A 17,609-nucleotide genomic window follows, 5' to 3' on the forward strand; every position below is an offset into this window, starting at 1 on the left:
GCATGTTTAAAACCCCTAAGTAATTTTAGATTGTGTCTTCAGTTAATATATCTCTCTCCCTTTCCCGCGGGCTGACAGGGAAGCGCCGTTGCTGCAAGATGTCTGTAGGAAAGGGTCTTTAAGAGTTTCCACATTGTTTAGCTACACAAACGTGTTTGTGGTTCCTGAGGCCCACCCCCTCCCCACCCGCCTCCGAATCTCATTTCACTTTATGACTCCAATTGTTTGAGGATGCCCGCGCCACATAAATCCTGCTTCGAGATTAATCTCTCTGCTCGCGCTGAGCACAGTAATTTTTTTTTTTTTTGAGTTCTTTAAAAGAGGGCGCCGGGCGGAGATTTATTAACAAGGAAAAATGGTTTATTTTTATAGTCGACCTCGGAAAAGTGGGGGTGGGGGTGGGAGCGGGCTGGGGAAGGGGAGTCGTTCAGATGGATAAACAATGAGGCTGAAGGGGCCGGGGTGTTAAAGACCACTTCAGCTGAGAGTGGGCTGGCGACCTGAACTTTTCTCCTGGCGACCCGCAGCTCAGCTCGGCTGTGGACGGCAACCGGGGGTCTTCCGGACCAAGCCAGTAGTTGCAAGGTGTACCTGTGTGGGTCTGCTGATGGATTGTGTGTGTGCGCACGTGTGTGAATGAGGAGTCCACGCACTCCTGTGGACAAGCTTCTTCAGAGACACGGTGCCCAGATGAGGTCCCCTAAACCCGCCTCTCCCCAGCCCTAGTGCTCTGATCTTCAGGTCAACATGAAGGTTCTTAGCATGAGGACCTGGATGGCTGTCACAGGTCTGCAGAGCACTGGCTGCTCTTTCAAAATGGTAAACACTGGTGTATTTTTCTGGAGAAAATTCATAGTTTTCATCAGCTTCTCCATGGATGCCTTGTCATCCAAAAGGTTAAAAATCCACTAATTAAGGAAAAAGCTAAACTGGGGCCTTTCAGCTCCCCATGATGCTGGCAGCTGCACACTCTCCCCAAGTTTTTGTTCTTCAGAGCAGTTCAGCCTGTGTCATCAAAGAGTAACAGTGACCAGAAGCCACCACCTCATTCTAGGGCATTCTGGAGGTCGATTTGGGCTGAATTGGGGACTTACGATGCTCCTAGGATTCTCAGGGCCACTAGACTCAGAGCCCAGGGGCCTAAGCTCTGCTTTCACCTCTAACTGGCTGGCTGACCTTGAGGCAGTGGCCACTCCTCTCTGGGCCTCAGTTTCCCTGTAAGTTCTTGGAAGGGACATATTTGAGGGGGGGGTGTGTGTGTGTGTATGAGCACTGGTGTGCACTCTTTCACAGCCAACTGCCTCGACCGCACATGTAGGAGAAGAACACAAAATCTAGAATGTTCCACCTTGCACCAAGAATAAGGTCCTGAGGTCCTGGTAGGGAAGGGTGGTTCTTAACCTTTGGGCGAATGTGGACCCTGCTAGAAGTTTATAGGACGAAAGACCTTCTCCTCACCAAAAAAGGGGGGGAAAGCACTTAAATAGGCGATTTTGCATGCAATTTGCGGAGTTCCCTGGACAGGTGAAGGTCCCCTGCTTAAAGCGAAGAGATGGAGCGTGAAGGCTGACCAGTGCCTTAGGAAACGGCCGGCTCAGGAAGCCTCCGGGCTCCGGCCACGTGAACTGACTGGTCCGACCCCGCTCAGTGCTCCCGAGCTGAGCAGGGTGAGAGGGTGAGAGGAATACGCCCCTCCTTTGATTCGCAGACCCCGGGCCGCAGCCGGAGACCGCCCGGCACCGCGGCGTCTGTCTGTCTGCGCGTCTGCCCGCGGGTCCCCGGCTGTCCCGAGTGAACTGGAAACGCGCCGGGGACGCGCGGCTGGACCCGGGCGAGGGCGCGCGCTGCGCCCGGGCGCGCCCTAGAGAGGTCGCGCTGGGGGCCAGGATCTGGCCGCGATCTCCCAGGGGCCCAGTCCCGAGCGGCTCGTTTGGGGTGCTGGAGTTAAAGGCCTCGGAGGCGCACTTGGCTGATATCTGCGACCCTTGTCTGCGGGTCACTGACTCCTACCGCTCGTCCCCCCAAAAGTCTTTCCCTGAGTCTGAGTCACCTGCTCAGAGCAGAAGCGCGCGGTGGTTCAACCTGTTTGATCCCACGCGGCCTGCTTCCGGGGCATCACACATCCCGTCGGCTGGGCCGCTGGCTGACTCTCCCTGGAGAGTGCCAAAATTTTCTAACAATAATAGACTACCAAAAACAAGGCTTTTTCTATTTTAAAACGAACTTTCAAATCATCGTCTTCCTAAATCCCAGCAACTCAATTACTATTAGGATTACGCCCTCCAAGATAAGGAGGCTGGGCCCAGAGAGGTTAAGCTATCAGTCCAAGAGAGCACAGTAAAAAGCGGAGAGCCTACACTCAAACTCAGGGCTTCAGACTCCAAATCGCCGTCATTTCCTAATGTACCACAACCAGCTTCTTACTCTTGGACGTCTCAGTCCAACGGGCAGGTGCCCCAACATGCAGGCCGGCGTCGCAGAACAGAGCGCACATTCACGATATTGCCTGAGCCCAGGAGTCTCAGGCCCAACTGTGGGAAAGTGACAACGCGCATCGGAGGTCAGGCGCACCTCGTAGGCACACCCTTACTGACAACTTGGGGTGCCCAGCCTGCGTCCCCCGCACCTCCTCTTCTTTCCCTGCCCTCCTGTTATCCTCGCCCTGAAGCCGGGGTGCTTCGAGGTTGCACGGACACCTGGCGACCCTGCTTTTTCTCCACATTCCCGCCCAACCCCTCGGGTGCCCATGAAATACCAGCCTTTTACTGACGCACCGCGAACACTCCCCTGAAGGTGGAGGCATGTGGATCGCTCCCCACCCACCTGATGCCTTACCTGGTCGCGGATGCTTGGATGAAGGCCTGCGCACGGAGCCTAAGCGCTGGCGCGCGCGCACCGTGGCTCAAACCGCTCCATGAAGCATCCACTGGCCTCCAGCCGCGTTTCCGGTTGTAGCACGGGGCGCCCCCGGAGTGGGTCCGATAAGCTATCGGGCCGGCCGGGCCCAGGAGGGGCGCTCAGCGGCGAGCCAGGGCACCTCGGGCCGGCTCCCGGCTCCGGGCCCGGCTGCCTGCCAGCGCCGCTCAGGACAGCAGCGAGATGCCTGCCGAGGTGTTTCTGGTTACAATCACCTCACACACAGGCCTGCATTCCGCCTCCATCCTCCCCCCCCCCCCCCATCCTTACCATTATGTCTGAAGTCACACCTTCTCCGGGCCTGGGGATCTTTGCCCGGGTGGGGGCGATGAGTGCCGGGCCAAAGTTGCTAATCTATAGAGCTCCAGCAGATCCGTAAAAAGGAATATTTTTGGTGGTCAGAAAATCAGCATTGAGTCGACATATGGCCTCCCCCTCCTATCCACCAGGAGTTAATTTTCTACCAGTTTAGCTAAGACTGCTGTTGTGTTCCTGATTATTTTCTGGAAGGGCTGAGGCATACCGTTTAATGGACTCATTTGTTTTCTACTTCGGAGAGTGGAGGGCTTATGAGGTAGGAAAAGGTTCTCAGGAGAAAGCTAATCTTGGCTCTTGTGTCGTCTGAAAAACAATAATAATCATTTAGTAGCTACCATTTATTGAGCACTTATGTGTTTTAACCTTTTGAAAAAGTCTACAAGGGGGAACTATTATTTTCCCCATTTTACAGATAAGTAAATCGAAGCCTGAAAAGGTGAAGCGATGTCCCAGAGTCCCTCAGCTAGAGGAAGGTCAGCCCCCAGTGGCCCCCTGTCTGCCTCACCCAGGCACACAGTAGGTCTGTGATAAAGGATTGTGGGAAGTCTCAACCTTGACAGTGGAGGGAAAAGATGCCCTCACTAGTTTGTCTTGGGGATCCATCTGCCAACTAAAGGACAGTCAGTCAGACCCCCAAAGGCCCCACACCATTTCTTCCTCGCCCTATGAAATGATTCCTGCTGGAGAAGAATTTCAAACAGAGTGCCCTTGACACTCCCTGGGACTGGGGCTCAGAGGGGTCCCGCCTGGATAGGATGAAGTCTTTCCCAAGCTTTGGTGAAAATTGTAACCACACCATTCCCATTTCCCCGCTAGCCCAGTGTCCCGGGAGGGAAAACTTAGGCCACCCCTCTCCAGGCCGAGAGTCCTGTTTCTCTGTCGGGCCAAGCCTAGGCGCTGGGCCTTGGCCACGCCTCTGAGGTCATTCCAGGCTTGCCTGAGCCTCCCCCATCTGGAGAACAGGGCAGCCCAGGATCCACAGAGCAATTAACCTCACCCACCCTCTCCCTACCAGTTTCCTCAAAATAAATGTGACAAACGTGAGCCTAATGATCTGCGGCGGAAGATGTATATGCTTCAGGAACGTAACACATGGCTCATTCTGTCCCGGTGGGGCGGGCAGCCCAACTTCAGAGAGCAGCCGGTGGGTCAGATTGTAAGGATTTCCTGGCTTTCAGGAAACATACAAACAATCAACCGGGTTCTTTGGGGGCAGAGTAACAGCCACAGACACTAACACTAAGGAAGATGATGATGATGATGATGATGGTGATGGGGCCAAGATTTACCGAGCACACGTGCCAGGTCCCATGCTGAGTTTTGCATGCTCTGACTCATCCGTTCTCTGCAACAACCTTACGAGGCAGACAAGACAATTACCGCATTTTACAGCCAAGGACTGCTGACATCATATACCCACACCCCCACAGCTAGTGGGTGGTAAAGCAAGATTTGAACCAGATCCACCAAGCTTTAAATGATAATAGATTTTTTAAAAATAATAAATGCACATGACAAAAAATTATCCAGCAGGAGGAGAAAATGTGCAATGACTCCTGACCAATATTCCTCTGGCTTCTCCTCCCCCTCTCTCCCCACTGCTGACGTTTCTGAGTTTGTGTTTTGTGTATCTTTTTATATTCTGCCTCCTTTGAAACTGCAGATGGAGCTCACAATATAAACTGCTCTACAATTTGCATTTTTATTATTTGGTTAACTGGATGATGCATTTTTAACGTATGGGCTTTCAATTACTAATCAAGTTACAAAAAAGGAGTTTTTTTCAACCCATCAAAGCAAGGGCCTTGGTGGGGCTAGTTTCCTGGGGAATGGTGCAGGGTCAAGTTTTGCTCAGGGTCATTTTAGCTGCTTAGGGACAGAAAGGGAGGGGGGAGAGAGAAGGAGGGGAGGGAGAACAGACAGGGAGGATATGGGAAGCTCAGACACCTCTGACATTCCAATCAGAGATAGCAAATGTCCCAGGGACAAAACATGCTCATCCGCTCTTGGCACGGGGGTGTCACTAGACTTGCATTTCAGAGCAGGAGATTTTCAAAGCCTTAAATGGTCTCTCAGAGACGGGGCAGAGCCATAGGCGCTCTCTGTTTTGTGTGGAAGGGCAGACTTTCGTCGTGGAGGGCTGGGCGCCATGAGACCCGCTGCATAACAGGAACTGGGGGATGAGGCTGGCCTATTTTGGTCCTGGCTTCCCATGTGGTCTTCCCTGCCAGGGTGCAGTCAAGTTTAAGGAATCCTCCTGTTCATTCCATTCCTCAGCCCCACCCCCAACACAGTCATCACTTCATTTTTGTCAATTGTGGCTCCAATCACTCATGCAAAGCTATTTTCCCAAATGGTCTTTGTGTTTTCTTTCACGTGGTTTATAAATACCGAGCACCTTCTTGACAAACCCGTGAGGCTCTAACTGAAGGCTTCTAGGCTGTCCCCCAAGGGACAGGAGGGAAGGACCAGTGCCTGTGGATCTGTTTGGAGGAGCTGCAGTGGCCAGAACGCAAGGCAAAGGGTAGCACCTTGGTGAAGAGTTCCTGGACCCACAATATCTTGTCCCTTGTTTAGCACAGTAATGGCCGATGGTTTTGTTGGCCTCTCTGTGCCTCCTGTCCCACAGTTTCTAGCTCTCAAGCAGAGAATAAAGATCCCCCTTTTCTCTGGGCTCTTTCGTTTCTCACCTGCCTCTCCCATTCTCTTCCTCTGCCCCTGTATGATCCTTCCTTCCCTCCCCCCTTCCTCTCTTCTATCTTCCGTCCTTCCTTCCTTCCTTCCTTTCCTCTTTCCTTCCTCCACCTATCTGTCTTTTCTCTTCCCACTACAGCCATCCCTCTTTCTCACCGCCCCCCCCCTTCCCTCTCTCCTCAGAGCTCTCTTATTCAGGGAGGGAGAATTATAACAAGAAATGCCTGCCAGGTCTCTGGGGCCTTCCAATTCAGGGGCCTTTGGGAACGGATCTTAACTGACACAGCAGGTCTCTCTCACAACACTGGGGGGACTGTAAATGGAAACGACCTTACTGGAGGCCCTTTGGCAGTTGGCAGTTTATTTTAAAGGTGTCTGCATGACTGTTTCACTTCTAGAAAAGTGTTCTAAATAACCAAAAATGTGGACAAATATTTAGCTGTGAGAATGTCCACAGCAGTGAAACAGGTAATCACAAAAAAAGTTAAGAACTTAGATGTGCAAAAATAGGAGAGTAGTAAAATTGTGTTTTATCTAAAGATGGAATACTACGTAGTCAATAAAAATCCAATTTCAAGTGAGAAAACTAGATTTAAAGTAGCATGCATTTTTACAATTCCATTTTCTTTATGTGTGTGCGTCTGATTGTGTGTATTATACACACATTAAAAAGATGGTGTGTGTACATAAAGATGTTCGCCCTGGGAGGTAGGATTACAGAGTTTTGGGGGTTTGAACTTCTCTGTCTCCCTCCTCCAAATGCCTGTGTTTGAAGCTGGGTCATGAAATCATAGTGGTTCATTTTACTGTCCTTTCTCCTTCTGTCTGTTTAAAACGTTTCCGTAACAAAATATTTTCAACGTTGATTTTTTTCGTAAGTGCAGCTAAGTGAAAAAGACATCGTTCAAGTTCATTTCTCCTTTGGGGAAATGTTTTAGAACTTTCTGTGCCCTTGCAGCTGGGATTATGTATTCTGGGGCTTCAAAACCCCAGATTACACCCTGCTCGCCTGAGGGGGCCATGGTGGGAGGAGGGGAAGCTGGTCCATTCTGACTTCCACTTGTGATGGTCAGCTGGCCAGGACGACCCTGCGAGGACTGGAGAGGGGGCAAAGTTGGCCAAGTCAGTGAGGTGAGTTTGCAGTAAGAGGGTCTTCCGAGGGGCCAGGAATTAACACAGACAGTCTCCTCGCAAGGTAAGTGAGAAGGGGGGCCCTGTAGGCCTGGGGGGTGTTTGGTTGCTTTTATGAGTGAACAAACCCAGTGAAGCTAAAGGAGGAAGATGGCAAATTGGGCATCTCCCGGGCTGGAGAGAAGCCCAGGGACGCTCGGGCTAAGTAATTCCAATTGGTCTTTGAAACCATCTGACACCGGGGCCACTGAGACCTGGGGACAACGAAGAGGGAGGGACAGAGGTCACGTTACAAAGGAGCTGAGGTTCTAGCCATTTTAGAGAAGGTTGATTATTGCCCTCCCTTGCCGAAATCCTTAAAGGAGCCACCAGAAGTACAAGCTGTCACCCACCAGCCTGCAGGAAATGCACATGCTGGCTTTCGAGAGAAGGGAGATGAAGCGGAAATTTTTCACAGCCAGAAACACAACCTGTTGGCCAAGCCACCAGAATGGCAGCTGTAAGCTCCTGGGGCAGGGCCTTCCACCGGTTCTGCGCGCCCAGTTCCTCTGCAAGGTCTGGAACAGAGTGGGCATCAATACCACTTGATGCGGGGCTGTCCCGGTGGCACAGAGCTTAAATGCACACGTTTCGCTTCTCAGTGGCCCGGGGTTCGCAGGTTCGGATCCCAGGTGTGGACATGGCACCACTTGGCAAAAAGCCATGCTGTGGTAAGCATCCCACGTATAAAGTAGAGGAAGATGGGCACGGATGTTAGCTCAGGGCTGATCTTCCTCAAAAAAATAAATAAATAAACCACTCGATGCATGAACAAACTGATCAATTAGTTCATTAATATTTCTTGGCTTCATGCAAAATGGCCCCACCTTCATTGCATTATTGTTCGAAGCGTGTGCCTGGGACCAGCTGCTACCCTGTCACCTGGTCGATGGGTTACAAACCCTGATTCCTAGGCCCCACGCCGACCTCATGTGGCAGAATCTCTGATCTGCCAGCACCAGCAATTTTCACCCTCACCCCAGGTCATTCTTCTGCCCCCACAAGGAGAACACTGCGGTAGGCATCACTGCCACTCACTTCTAGAAGATGCTCGGGCACAGAGAAGGAACGAAGTTGTGCAAAGACAGGCAATCATAAAGGCTATTCCTACCATTCGTTGTGTGTTTATCACAGGTAGATATCATAGGTAAATACTATACTTATCCTGTATTTCAGATTTATTAGTTATTTATTATGTGACACTGTGTCGAGATCGTATGTCTATATTCTCATTTAATCCTCAAACGACTCCTTCAGGGAGATAGTTTACCTTCGTACAGGAGAGGAATTGTTGATAGAGAAGTGAAGTGACTTGCCCAAAGGGCTGCACCTTTAAACAACAATGACAATAGCAGCAAAAGTAGCAATAACAGGTACCAATTATTGAGGGCATCCTGGAAGCCAGGCACAGTGCTAAGCATAGATTTTTTAAAATTTTTTAATCTAATCCGAGTCATTTAATTTTACATGGATTATTTAATTTCCTCCTCACAACTTTGTAAGGTAAGTATCAATATCCCCATTTTATAAATGGGGAAACTGAGGCCCAGGGAGATTCATTTCCCATGGCCACAGAGCTGAGAAGCAGTGACGGCAGGATTTGACCCAAAGTCATTACTCCTGAAAACTCCGGGATGTGCTGCGGGGTTCAGGCTGCTTTTCAATGATAGCCCAGAACTTTCTAAACATTCTCTTACATCGCTGGATATTTTTCAGCCTTAGACCAGCTTTTAGTCTAGTAGAATACAGAAATAGGCCCCAAGGTTTCTGAGGAACAGAGGAGATGTGGAACAATAATTAGGCATTCTGCACGCTAGCCTTGGATTTCTGTGGGGTCAGCTCTTACTCAGTTTATCCGCCTGGTAAATGGGGAGATGGGCCCCGGAGAGCAGTTCAGAAAGACTTGAATAGGAGGAGAGTCAAGGAGCCACCAAGGGAAGGAGCAATGGACCAAGAGTGAGGACACCGGGTCCTGATCCCAGAGCTGACCCCAACTCATCATGTGCAAGGGCAGTCCCCTGCTCTGGGCCTCTGAGTCCATGATTGTCCCCTCACTCTGAGACCCTATGTTTCTGAACCCTCCTTTTCCCGACTTTCCAGTTCAGGCTCTCTGTGAGCCCCTTCTGCTAGCTCAGAAAATCTGTTCTTATAGCAATAATAATATTAATTAATTAATTAAATGTAAGATTCTGGGGAGAAAAATGCCCCAAAGTGCAATTGGACTTGGAACTTGGGGAGTTTTCCCAGTCGTTAAAAAGGGACAATCAGCCTTCCTAAGAAAACAAATTCTCCTCTCACTGTAAGTGTGGGTTATCAATCGGAATTCTGATGACTTTGGGGCTGACAATTTGAACAACCACTTACGCCTCACCCTGCGCCTTTTATCTGAGTGCTACACAAACATTGTTAAACACACAAGCCGAGGCCAGGGAAAATGGTATCATCTTGGAGGGGAGAAGACCCAGGGAACTGAAGGGTCCCCACGCCCCTCCCTCCCACTCTTCCCTCAACAGAGCTAATCAATGGCCTGACGGAGCTTAGAATTAATAAGTCTGGACTCCTGCACTTTTGACCTAGCTGTTAGATAACAATTCCTTTAGCTAGGCTGTGGGTTATTAGGCATGAAGAGTCACTTTGATGAATAGATGGCATTTTATTTATCTAAATTTCTGGAGGAATGGTGTTTATTTGAAAAGAGAGGAATGTAATTTATAAATAATTTATTTGCACAGTATGAGTTAAAACATTGAATCCTTATTGGAGAAAAAAACTAAAAAAGATCTCTTATACTTTATTGATTTAAAAAACACAAAAACCTGACTCTCTGTACCTGGGCTTTCGTCATCTTTTTCAGTGTCCTTAATGCCTAATTGAATGGCATTTTGAGTCATTGTTCAATCACGCATTGAATCTCACTGTTGAAAAGGCTTTCTTGTTTGCAAACAAGCAGTTATAATTCTGCAACAATTTTTGATTTTGCAAAGGTGGAAACAGGCTAACCACTCCCAAATTGAGGATGGGTGAAATAAACAACAATACATATGCAAAATGGAATATGCTGACGTCCTTGATGTTGTGGAACTTCATTTATTCTCTTTCTTTCTCTCTCTCTGTCTCTCTCTCTCTCACACACACGCAAGTATCACTAAGTAAAAAAAAAAGTTACAAAATAATTGGATTGCATTTTATTCAAAATATCCAAATGTTCTATCAAAATAACAAGTACACATGCCCTCTGACCCAGCAATTTCACTTCCAGTTATACTTGTAAATTTGCAAAACAATGTATTTACAAGGGTAGTCATTGCAGCATTGTTTGGAATAACATAAAATTGGAAACATTTTAAATACCCAACCATAAGGACCTGATTAGGCAAATCATGATTTAATCTCCACAGTGGAATACTATGCAGCCATTAAAAGGAGGAAAAGGAGAACCATCTCTGACATACATTGCTAAAGAAAAAGCTAAGCCTAACAATGGGTCTAGAATGTGTCAGTGTGTGTCAAAAAAGGAGAAAGACTCAAGGAAGTGGTGACAATGGCTGCTCTTCTGCTGGGGAATGGAGCTGTAGGGGACAAACATAGGAGGCAGATTCCTCACTCCTTATGCTTTTGTAGGTTTGGAAATGAGAACCATGTGACTGTTTTCCTATTAAAAATAAATGAAGGTAGGGGCTGGCCCCGTGGCCGAGTGGTTAAGTTCGCGCGCTCCGCTGCAGGCGGCCCAGTGTTTCGTTGGTTCGAATCCTGGGCGCGGACATGGCACTGCTCATCAGACCACGCTGAGGCAGCGTCCCACATGCCACAACTAGAAGGAGGACCCACAACGAAGAATATACAACTATGTACCGGGGGGCTTTCGGGAGAAAAAGGAAAAAAATAAAATCTTAAAAAAGAATTAAAAAATAAAAAATAAATAAATGAAGGTAGAAATAGTCAAAGGATACCTGTGAATCTCTGTGCATAGAAGAACGTTTACAAAGACGCACACAGAGTTGGTTCTCTCCTGGTGCCTTGGTCTGAGCACACTTTCACATTTTTCCTCTTTTGCTTGTCCATGTTCTCTGATGTTCCTGAAATGCACATGAAAAGAGCTCTTTTATAGATTGAAAAAAAAAAAAAAAGAAAGGAAGAGAGAAAATGGCTTTCCCTTCTTCATCCTCAATGGAATGGATTCCTTTATATGTGTATTAGTATCTCTGCAGTCGTCACTGTAAAATGACAGGGCGGTGAGAATAAAAAGAGGTTTATGGGTATTTGGGTGAGATGAGAAGGACTTCCAGATGTAAGAAAGCCAAGCTTTGAGAAGGAGGGGGCCCTGTTCCCGGATGGAGATGTACTTCTGAATTTCATGGCCGCCCCGGGCCTCCCTGCTTAAGGCCCTCAGTGCTCGTGACGATTGTCCAGTGGGGAGATGGAGGGGTGGAGAAGCAGTCAGGCTCCCCTTTCAAGGATGAAGAAACTCAGATGGTGAACGAGGCCCCTCAAAGGTCACCAAGAACCAGGGAGAAGAGATTCTGAGTTTCCCTTCTTGGTGAGAGCTCCTTCCTTCTCAGTGATAATGATGACAAGAAGAATGTCTAATTGCGGTCAAGTGCTTACTCCATGCCAGACATTGGGCAAAACACTCTACGCCCATTATCTTGTTTATCCTCGTAGATCTTCGTGAGGATTAAACAAGATGATACCCTTGGGCAGTAGACAGCCCTTGGAACTGGCCATGGCTGCACTCTCTATACTGTCCTGTTAGTAGGTTAGATCTAGGAGTAAATGTGGTCATCTATTTATAGAGGTGCTGTTAGCGCCTGTCTGGATCTGTTCTCGTTGTCGTTTTCAGTGTGCTGGTTGAACTTCCAATGGCCAGCACCTGGAATCCTTTGCCTGAGGGCTTTCTCTAGTCCCTGGAGCCTGCTCATGGGCAAACTGGAATTGCCAAGGAATGAATGTCCCACCTCTGCGCCCAGAGCAGCCCTCAATCAAAGACCAATGGAACACGGTATAGAAATACTGCAGCCTCCTTGCCCCTAGGGTGCGCTACTCTGGGTGTACGGTCCACACTGATTCCCACAATTCCCCAGTGGGATTAAGCTCCAGAGCCCACAGGGATAACTGACTTGACTAGTACCCTGTGCTGACTTCCTCTCTTCTCTGCCTCCCATCCCCACCCCAGGGCTCGCAGGTTCGGATCCTGGTGTGGCCCTAGCACAGCACTCATCAAGCCATGCTGTGGTGGTGTCCCACATAAAATAGAGGAAGACTGGGACAGATATTAGCTCAGCAACAGTCTTCCTCAAACAAAAAGAGGAAGATTGGCAACAGATGTCAGCTCAGGGCCAATCTTCCTCATTAAAAAAAACACAAAAACCTACCAAAATCTAAGAGAACCTTGCTCTGGCCCTGACATATTGTATGCCAGGAGATTGGCAACAGTTCAGAACTGGGCTAAGTCTTCAGCTCTTGGCTCTCTGGTCTGTCTTGGGAAAAGGATCCTTGTACGAGCCAACCACAATGAATTCACAACGATGAGGGGGAGGCAAGGGTCAGCCTGCCCTGGTGACTTCTCACGACACAATGATGTTGACCCCTTATTGTGGTACATCCCTCAGTGTGCTGGTCAGTCCTACAAAACCCATTATCCTTGCCAGCGAGTGGTTTAGGAATGGACCTGTGACAGTTCTGGCCAATGACAAACAGGGAGAATTAGCTGGGAGGTAGGGGGTTATAGTAACTAGTTTCCGAAGATGCTTCTTCCATCTATAAGCCTGGCCTCCAGTATTTATGCCCTTTCTTGTCCCCTCTCCTTGAATCTGGCCTGGCCCTGGGACTTCATTGAGACTCAGAGGATACAGTGACTGTGATGCTGTGTGACTCCTGAGGCTAGGTCATAGGAAGCCTTGCAGCTCCCAACTAGATCTCTTGTTCTGGGGGCAGTGAGCTGCCGGGTAAGAAGTCTGGTTACCCTGAGACTGCCATGCTGTGAGGAAGCCCGGGTGAGCCACACAGAGAGGCTGCATGGAGAGAGAGATGCCTGGCCATCCCCCAGCTCTTCAGGCATCCCAGTGGAAAGACTAGACCTGCAGCCATCTTGGACACCGAGCTCCGCTGACATTCAGATGACTGCAGCCCCAGCTGCCCTCTGTCTGCAATCCCTTGAGAACCTTAATGAGAACTGCCCAGCTGAACCCAGTCGACTCAAAGCGCTACTAAAGACAGCTTTCTGGGAAAAGTTTCCTCGCTTCTAAGAAAGAGGTATGGGGATGCCCCCCCCCCCCACACACACACATACCTCTTTCCTCTGGACATGTCAGGTCTAGATGCGGCCAACTTGGGGACACAAGAGATCTAGTTGTTGAAGGCAAGGTCCACACACTGAGGATGCCAGAGCAGAGAGAAGGAAAGAATCTGAGTCCTTGATGGCACTGTAGCCCCACTGAATCCACCAGCACTGAGGTCCACCCTAACTTGGACTCCTTCTTGGATGAAATAATGGCTTCATCATTAGCACCAGTTTGGGTTTTGTGTTACTTGGTCTGAAGGCTTCCTAATTTGCCCCTAGCAGCTGATCTGGGCTCAAGGCAAGAGAACAGAGGGGCTAGGTAAAGTCAATATGGGTTTCGATGTGGGTTCTGCTTGGCTAGCCACTTGACTTCCCTCTGAGCCTCAGCCTCCTCACCTGTAAAGTGGGGAGAATGATTCTGTTCACCTGCTAGGAGTGCTATGAGGGAATCAATGAATGGACGTATGTAAATGACTTACCCCAAATGCTTGGCCCAGAGTAGACACACAGGTTTTGTGAGCCATGACAATCACTAAGGCACCACTCGGACAGGTTCTTCAGACCCCTGGACCTCCATCTGACACCGCTTCAGAAAGGGAGCAGCTTGAGATTCCCAGATAAAAAGTCTCACCAGAACACAGCGTATGCCCGTCATCGTCCTGGGGCTCCCAGGAGTCTAGGGTCCACCGTGCACATCAGGACCCCAGATGCCTCCCCTCCACACACCTGGTTCTTCATCAGCTCAGGGGCCACATTCCCTTTGAAGCTGGCCTGTCACACCACCTGCTGCCAATCGGTTTGAAATTAAAGTTTAAAACCAAGCCAAAGTTTCCTCTCTTTCTCTCTGTTCTGTTTAACTTTCCTCAATAAACAGAAGCTCATGTACATTCAACGGGCAGAAGAGCAGAGGAGAAGGGAGACTTATAGCTGCTCACCAGGATTTGTTTCATCAAAACTGACGACAGTTTTGCTGCGTGGACAATGTCCTAAGCTGTCTCAATAAAGCAAATGTGGAGTCCTTACAGAGGTGGAAACAACTGGGACAGAACTCACCAATCTCTGGTGGCCTTATTGGGGGAATGGAAAATTGAGCAATCATTGGAGAATGTCTTAGGTGTTTCATGCACGACAGTAGGTACCCCAGATGCAACTGGATCCCAGGATTAAACTTTTTTGAGTAGATTTGGGACAAACTGGGGCTGAAGATTAAATTGGGCATGTGCTAATTCTATTGTATCTGTTTTCATGGCCAGAATCTGTATACATTGACGTCCTCATTGTATCTGTTGTTTAGTATTTCGAAAATCATCCATGGGAAAAACTCTTAAAAGTGATGGGAAGTTTTCTATCTCTAGAAATGGAAACTTTGATTCAACTTTGGGCTTTGGGGGAAATCACCAAAATGGGTGAGAAAATATCATGTTGCTGAGAGTGTTTGAGCTGGAGCTACGCTTTTGAGGTTGCTAACTCCTGCTGATAGAGGTGTGTTCATTTTACAAGGGAAACTGGTCCATCCCTGAGCTGTCGGGTTGTCCTGTGGGGAGGGATGTTTTTGAGGAGAGAGGTATATGTTTGACAGGTGCTCTCAAAGGATGGGGAAGGATGGGAAATGGGAAGAGGCAACGATAGGAAGATGGGTTGCTCTGGGATCTAGCAGCTTTGCTCATGGGCCCAGGTAACAAAGGATGGCATAGAGTTGGGGAGAGGGCCACCCTCCCCACCTCTGCTCACCCACAATGTGACCTTGGCAAAGAGGAGAGAAGGTGATCTTGGCATTCGCCACATTCCTAAGAGCCCCTTTCCCTGTGTCAATGGTGGAGCCATCTCGGGACAGAGACCATCAACCAAGAGAAGATAGTTATACAAAGTTTGGTGTCCATAGTAGATAAATTGGTTTGTGAGCATATCTGAATCTCCTCCTTTGGCGCCCTTGGCAATACTTGGTGACTTTTGTATTAATCAAGGACTTGTTGCAAGTGACAGAGATTGAACTCCAATTGGCTTAGCCAAAAAGGAATTTATTGGCTCTTGAAACTGGGAAGTCCAGGAATGGTGATGGCTTCAGGCATGACTTGACCCAAGGGTTCAGATGATATTGTCACTTTTCTCTCTTTCTCTGTCTCCTAAAACATTGAAAGTAAGTGATGTGGATTCTGGCAGTGATGCTCTGCAGGTGAAATCGTTAGATGAGGAAATCTGTGATGGAAGGATCAGGCTGTCATCACCTGAATTACCTGATCAATCTCAGCATTCAACTCAAAGGGGGGCAACCAGACATCGTGAGGCTCCTATGAAGGATTCTTACGAGAAGTTTGAATCTGAATCTAATTAAGCCTTGTCTTAGTTTGGGTTCCCCCCAGTGCAGCCCCAAGATGAGAATTCAAGTGTGTGTGATGAGTTTGGAGGTATCCTCAAGAAGTGTCTGCAGTGGAGCGAGAAGGTGGGACAAGGGAGGGAAGGCAGCCAGTAAAGGGTGAGTTATCAAGCAGGTTACCACTGTGGGTGATTAGAGCTTAACCCGGCTCGGGAACTCTGGGGGCCAGTGTGAACTATGCCCGGCAGAGTCATCCCACCCACGGGATGGCACAGCTGGAGTATTTATATAGCAGTTCCTGTAATCATTGGTTAAGGGCTGTTCCTGAGGAGTGGGGTTGAATCTCCAGCACTTCTGACCAGTAGACCCTGCAGAGAGAGCCTCCAGGCACAGAAATGCTGGCACTGCCAGTTTATACTAAAGTGACACAGGCAAGAAGACAGGTACGGGGCCCAGACAATGTCCACTCCAAGTCTCTAGAGGCCACTGGCATTTACTAGAGACACAAGGAATTGGGGAACAAGTTAAATGATGCCACAGGGGAATTACACAATGAAAAAGGGACGATTCTCCAAGAAGACATAACAACCCTCAACATTTATGCACTTAATACCAGTGACTCAAAATCCATGAGGCAAAAACTGATAGAATTATAAGGAGAAATAGACAAATCCACTATTACAGTGGGAGAATTCATCACCCCTCTGTCAGTAATGGACAGATCCAGCAGGCAGAAAATCATTGAGGACCCAATTGAACACAACAACATCATCAATCAACTGGATATGATTGACATCTATAGACCACCTCATCCAACAACAGTGGATACCATTCTTCTCAAGCTCACATGGACCATTCACCAAGACAGACCACGTTCTGGGCCATAAAACATACCTTCACATATATAAAAGAATAGAAACCACACAATATTTGCTCTTAGACAACAAAGGAATTAAATTAAAAATCAATAACAGAAAGATAGCTAGAAAATCCCCCAAATACTTGGAGATTAAACAACACATTCTAAATAACACATTAATGAATGAATAGGTTAATCTTAAACAAATGTTCTAAATAACACGTGGGTCAAAGAAGTTTCAAGAGGTGAAGAAATATCTCAACTAAATGAAAGTTAAAACACAACTTATCAAAATTCGTGGGGTGCAGGGAAAGCTGTGCTTAGAGGAAAATTTATAGCATCGAATGCATGTCTTAGAAAAGAAGAAAGATCTCAAATCAATCATCTAAGCTGCCACTTTAGGAAATCAGAAAAAGAAGAGGAAAATAAATCCAAAGTAAGCAGAAGAAAAGAAAAGAAATAATAAAAATTAAAGCAATAATCAATGAAATTGAAAATGGGATCAATAGAAAAAATAAGTAAAACTAAATGAGACAAAGGATGCGAACAGACAAATCCAGAATGCGGGACATTATCTACTTGTAACAAGTCAATGGGATGAAAAGGGGGCTACTCTGGAGGAAAAGATATATAAGAGGCTTATCAACAAAATGTAATATCTGTACTTTGTTTGGACCCTGATTAGAACAACACAAGTATAAAAAATTTTTTAAAGACAATCAGGGAAATTTGATTCTAAACTGACTCTTGAATGAAAGCAAAGACTTATTGTTAAATGCATTAATGTGATAACAGCATTGAGGTGACAAGAAAAATGCGCACGTCACTTAGAGATGCCCACGAAAGTGTGTAAGGTTGAAATAATACAATGGCTGAGATTTCTTTTAAAAGTCTTCAGCAATGATTTTAAATAAAAACAGGGTCTGACCCTGCCCTTACTTCTCCTCACCTTAATCCAGGACCTATCAGGTCTTATTTTTATTTCAAATTTAAATAAAATTGGAAATCGATTATTTTGCCTTCATTTTGATTCTTTAAAAATATTGCCTTAAAATACT

At 47.6% G+C, this 17,609-nt stretch overlaps 1 protein-coding gene across 2 annotated transcripts in view; it reads right to left on the reverse strand.

Annotated features, from left to right (window-relative positions):
- The window catches only part of TBX5 (T-box transcription factor 5), an 80,469-nt gene extending 77,498 nt beyond the window's left edge, over positions 1 to 2,971 (reverse strand). For both annotated transcript variants that reach the window (XM_070516136.1, XM_070516131.1), the window contains exon 1: positions 2,836 to 2,971. The gene's annotated coding sequence lies outside the window, so the exon portion shown is untranslated. The remainder of the gene's footprint in view (positions 1 to 2,835) is intronic.
- Between the last annotated feature and the right edge of the window lie 14,638 nt (positions 2,972 to 17,609).

This window comes from Equus asinus, chromosome 8 (genome assembly GCF_041296235.1).
Source record: "Equus asinus isolate D_3611 breed Donkey chromosome 8, EquAss-T2T_v2, whole genome shotgun sequence".
NCBI classification, from domain to species: domain Eukaryota; kingdom Metazoa; phylum Chordata; class Mammalia; order Perissodactyla; family Equidae; genus Equus; species Equus asinus.